This window comes from Sciurus vulgaris (genome assembly GCF_902686455.1).
Source record: "Sciurus vulgaris genome assembly, chromosome: 13".
Lineage (NCBI taxonomy): Eukaryota > Metazoa > Chordata > Mammalia > Rodentia > Sciuridae > Sciurus > Sciurus vulgaris.
The window spans coordinates 82006894-82013068 of NC_136474.1; positions in this window are offsets into that span (position 1 = coordinate 82006894).

Sequence of the window (6175 nt, forward strand, 5' to 3'; positions counted from 1 at the left end):
CAGCCAGTCTCTTAATTTCAACAGCAAGAGACCCAAACTAAGCAGGCGGGAGGACCCCTCTCAGCAAAGTCTCCACCATCCAGAGTCAGTCTGATAGGTGGGGTGCTTGATTGGGAGGTTGGATGGATTTCTCAGATCTGGACTTTTCTACCTTATAGCAAATGGTTGAATGTCTCGTTCACCTTAAAACTCAAATGCTGATGAGTCTGGGCACTGAAAGTTTATGGTGGGGGGTGGGACTGGAAGGTTTCTCTCATTTCCCAATATATCAAACTTGAACGCACCCAGATGAACAGAGGATCTGCCCGGCCTCTTGCAACAGGCCCCTTGGCAGATGGGTCCCCAAGCTGATTATTATCAACACAGTACAATTCAGTCAAATCAGTTAAGAAGAATGCACTTCAGTTTGACCTTAATTTTTTTTAATGCTATTGATAATCTAAAAAGGCAGAGGAATAATTTTTTGGTGTTAACTACATTGGTCTTTTCTCAGTTCTCCTCTTTTCCCCTTCTTTTCTGCCTATAACTCCTCCTAAAGGGAGTTGATTTCCACTGCCATCCCCTGCAGACAGCCAGGTGCCCGACTATTATATATACATGGACGTGCATGCTTCTATTTTTCTAGAACTGTATTTTGGGGGAGAAAGTCCAACTTCTTCAGTGATAATAATGATAAATGGTATTTCACATACTTGCATCCTGCTTAGTTTTTAAAAAATTTTTGTGGCATTTTTAAATACAGAAGTACCTAAATATTTCAGAAATGGGTACAGGAAAGAAAATCATATATTTCCATCAGCTTCCTTTCCAAGGAATGAATTTCTAATGATGAAATTTCAGGCACCAATTTAGGATACATCGACGTTGAGGCAAGGGAGGGAGAAAGAGAAGGTATTTCTTGTGTTTTTCAGTTGTTCTTGAAGATGGCCCATTTATTTGTAAGATCAACCTACAACTAACACACATGTCCCTCCCTCCTCTTCTCCTTCCCTGTTTCCCTTTCTTCCCTCCTCCCCCTTCCTTCCTCCTTCCCTTCCTTGCTCCTCCGTCCCTCCTCCCCTCTTTCTTCTTCCCTCCCTTCTTTCTTCCTTCTTTCTTCACAACAGTGAGTTGTTTTTGTTGTTGTTGTTGTTGTAGTTGTTGGGATTTTTTGTTTTGTTTTGTGGTGCTGGGGACAAAACAGTGAGTTTTGATGTATACAATAGCCATTATTTTGGACTGGCTGCTATTTGCACTTAGAAATGCAAGGGAACGACCTTCTAATGGTTCTGTTTTTGTTTGAGGGACAAGGTAGATCGATAGTGGTGAAAGAAACTACTCATGGGATTTTTTTTTGTTTTAGATGTATTGTTTTTTCAATTTTCGGTTTGCATTTACTGAGCTATAATTCACATACCATAAAATATCCTCTTTTAAAGAGTACAATTCAGTGGGTTTTAGTGAATTCACAAATTTGTGCAGCCATTATACTACCTCATTCCAACAGAATTTATCACCGTAACAATAAACCCTGTACCATTAGCAGTTACCCCCACCTCTCCCTCACCCTACTTTATACAGCTTTTCATTTTCTATGCTTCCACAAATGAGGATCAAATGCTTTCAAAATAGGAAATATTAGAAACATTTCAAAGCAAACTACAAACTCACATCTCCTGAGGGGCAGTTCTGAGTGCTGAACTGTTGAGTGTAGTTGCATAAAGCGCACTGAAGGAATTTGTCATGAAAAAAGGGGGAAAAGAATGGTTATGGGAGATCCCACTTCTTTTTCTAGAAACATCTAAGGAATTCGCCCCCTAACAGCGGGAAGCTTTGATAAAAATTAAGCTCCTTTGGGTTATGAGGACTTAACATTGGGAACTGGAACGAAGGGGATTTAGTCTTAGAAATCTCACGTGGAGTTCTCTATCCTGTGGCCTGGCCTCAAGAAAACCTAAGGGAGGCCCAGGCTGGAGTGCACAGGGAGCTCTGGGGTCTTGGGAGACCCAGTGCCCCTGCAGCAACTAACCGTCCAGTTGATGCTGCAGCCAGAGTTCGCTCTCGGGTGCACTGCCGTTTCCTTCGTCAGGGTAAGAACCCGTGCTACCCACTGACTGCCCAGCGTCTAGCATGGCATGTCTCTCCTGTTTTGGAGAGAGAAACCTGATTGGTTCATCATCATCCAAACTAGTAAACCCCTGTCCAACACAAACACTAGACAGCACCCTAGGGCTACAGAAACCAAACGAGGCTACTGGGGAGTCTCTGCTCCTTCTCAAAGCCTCTGGCCAAGACGATTTCCTTCAGCAGGGACAGGAGAGACCAAGGGCGCACCAGCATGTGTGTCAGAGTGTGGCTGGGCCCCAGACATGGACTGCTGCTTATGAACCCTTCCTCTGGCAATGGCAGGCATCTCAGGTTACTCTCCCATTGAACTACAGCCCCAGTTCTTTTTGTTTTTTATTTTGAGACAGGGTGTCCCTAAGTTGCTAACTGCTGACTTTGAATTTGCAATCCTCCTGCCTCTGCCTCCCAAGTCACTGGGATTACAGGTGTGAGCCACCAGGCCTGTCTTCTGCCACACTCTCTTTATCCTCTACAGCCAAGCCTGAAGCCCACGCATGGCCCTTCATTCCCTTCCTGGCCTGCAGCCCCTTCTGCTAGCCACAGCCGGTGGCAGACAGAATGAGCCTCCTGAAGCACAATCTCAATGGTGGTGGGTGGTGTTCCTGCGCAGGTGTGAGCTCTTCTGGCTTCCCACCACGGCCCCCTGTGGTGTGCCTCCTCCCAGCCCTCCAGCACTACCCGCAGCTCCTGTCCCCCAGCTGCACTGTCACCACAGCCTCTGACATCTCAGGTACTCCTCCTGGAATACAGCCTGCCACACCCCGCTCCCCACGCCAGCTAGCCTTCATGCTCTCTTGTCTTGTCTCAGGCACCACTTCCTCCAGGAAGCCTTCTCGAACCTCCAAGTACCTCACTTTTATCTCCCGCAGTATTTATCCATGGTTACTACGCCTTGACCACAGCAAGCATACAGTAATGGCTGATGGTATGACACACCAGCAGGCCACTAGGCCAGACTCTGCCCCAGACTATAATGACCTCTTGTCCAAAGAAAAGTCTACAGAGTCCCCACATAATAGCAGGTTATACTTTTTTTTTTTTTTCAGGTTATACTTTTAAGATCCATTGATTAAGGAAATTCATGGTGACCAAAGTTATACTGCATTCAATATAACGTTGAAAGACACTTCATCAAACCCAGCAGTATGCACATGTGTTACCAGACTTGGCACACACAGGAGTTTCAGGCCTTTGCAGTCCCTCCGAGGCTCCCGTACTGCAGCCTGAAGGGAATGAGGTCCTTAAGAGGATGGCGAACCTTTAAAGGGTCCAGGGCCTTGGGTCCTCCAAATTCACAATTTGGGCTTACGATGGATCGGTCCCCGAGAATTAATGAAAATTAGGAACAATACTGGAAAGGAGAGAGCACTGCAATCAGTGTCTGGAAGGTGAATTCATTTCGTCAGGACACAAGTCAAGGTCGAAGACTAATGTGGACTCATGGGATTAGTCATCATCTTTGTGAGAGTGGAGGGAGGCCCAGGAGCACACGTGGTCTCTTGGAGGAAGCTCTCCTAACTCCACCACGAGATCAGGTCCCCTCATCATTTCTGCCACCACCCCCGACGCCCACTGTGCAGCTCTCTGAACTGTCCAGCTCCCTTCTGAGATCAAGTTAAAGCTCTCCTCATGCCATCCCTGCTTGAGTCCTGGACTGCTGAGTGTCAGAGACCTCCAAGTCTCTGCCTCCAAGTGAAGATCACACCTGTGGACACCTAACAGCTTTACTGAGACGTCTGACAAGCCTTTGTGTAGAAGTGTTAGTCCTTTGGTGTCTCACGACACGTGGCCTCCACTTTGGGATGAGAGACAAAGTTGCCCACATCTGTTGCTAGGATCAGAGGCTGTAGGTGTCTGTTTCTGCCCATGCTCCCAAACACTTCAAGAACAGCAAGGTAAATCCCCAAATGCAAAAGCCTCCCATCCCACCTCTAGCACCTAACCCGTCCCCAGAAAACTACCACCAATTATGCTCTTTGTATCCTTCAAGGGAAAAGGTCGTTCTTTTCACCAAATATATGCATATGCAAACAAATGCATGCAAGTATGTACTCATGTCCTTTTTATTTATACCAAGTGTTCTGATACATTTTGAAGTTGGAAAGTACAGAATTAGTCATCATTCTTGAGCATGGGCCTGAGTTTAATCCCTAGCACTGAAAAAAAAAATCATCCTTAAACTCTTTCTGTATAGCATTATATTATATATTATTTACTTAACCAATTTAACATGCAGATTATTTGGTTTCAATATTGTGCTCTTACAAATAATGCTATACTGAATATTCTTATGCACTTGTCTTAGTGTACTTTTGTGACTATATCCATAAAGGAAATTCCCAGTAATGGAATAACTGGGTCAAGAAGGATGTAAATTTCCAATTTTGATAGATATTATCAAAGTGTCTTTTAAAAAGCAGACTACCACCACTCCTGGAAGTATTTGAGGGTGGCAGAATTGACATAGTCAATTCTGAATATTGACCAGCTTTTAAATCTTCATTTGTTGAGAATTGACATCTCATCGACATTTCTATGATTCTGAATGAAGTTAACCATGTTTCTGGGTGTTTACTTTTCTGTAAACTCTGAGTTCATATCCTTTCCTGATTTTTGTCTTGAATTATTCAATCCTGATTTATAGGAATGTTCTGAAAACTGAGGACATGTGATTGTGTTCTATGTTGCTAATATTTTTCCATTTGTGTGTATTGATTTTATTGATTTTAATCATTTATTTGAGATTCTTGATTTTAGTCTGTGTGTGCTCTGTTTAAGAATGCATTCTTTGTGGCCCCTCAATATGTGTGTGTGTACATACACATATGCATATCTTTAAATCCATTTTTAAAGTGCTAGACAATTGCCACAGGCTCTTTTTTTATTTTCTTTTTTTAGTTGTAGACGGACACAATGTCTTTATTTTGTTTTTCTATTTACATGATGCTGAGGATCAAACCCAGTGCCCCACACATGCGAGGCAAGCACTCTACCACTGAGCCCCAACCCCAGTCCAGCCACAAACTCTTAAAGACTCAGTCTGGTGTCTATAGCCCTTCAGACCCCTTGAGAAGTCACAGCTTTAACAAAATGCCAACAGTTGATCTTCTTCGCAATCCTAGCTAGGATTTTCTCTTGTTCACAAATTCAGTTAATAAAACGAGTTTCCTTGAGGTTAATTCAATTGATATTTTTCCTGGCTCCAAACTCTTGTCTGGATTATTGACTACTTTTTGGTGTCCTTTCCACACCCTGCATTGAAGAAGACATTCTATAAATCCACACACTTAGGTCTAATTAAAATCTGTCTCTTAAAACAAGAATGTATTTGAATGCCTTTTGAATTTGGAGAAAATTTGCTTCCTCAATGTCTTCAGCCTGTGGTGCTCAGCATTTTCACCTGAACTCTTCCAAAGAGCTGGGATTTCTCTGATGATCTTTGAAACAGCCCACTCCTACTGTGTGTCGGGTGGAGAAGAGGGAGCAGGTGCCTGGAGGAGACAGCAGGGGCGTAAGGGTGGGAAGATTCAATGCTGAAAGTTATAGCATTATGGGGCTTTCCAGCATGTTTTTAAGAAATAATATTGAGGGTTTTGCAGTTTATAAAATACTTCACATAAATCAACCCAGAACAATGCTGTGAGGAGTCAGACATTATTCCCAGCGTTTTATGTAGAAACATGGAGATCAAGGAGATAAAGGACTATGTCCAAGGTAACAGGAGGGCTGAGTTGGGTGACCAGTCTGTCTTCTGACTCTGTCATCTGTCTTCTGAGTCTACTGTTCCTTCCCCTGTCTCACTGTCCTACTGTTGACATTGCCTTTCAGGTAAGAGAGAGAGAAAGTTGAGACTAAATGCAACGCGTATATTGAAATTATCATGTGTGCAAGGAAGGACAGGATTTTAAGGAAGCAGACCTTGAACCTCCAAACAGCCTCCAATAGCATCAATCCTGGTTTATATGAATAAACTAAGCATGCCTATCCCAGCTGCTCACAAGACTGAATCAAGAAGAGCACAAGTTCAAGGCCAGCTGGGGCAACTTAGCAAGATCCTGTCTCAAAATAA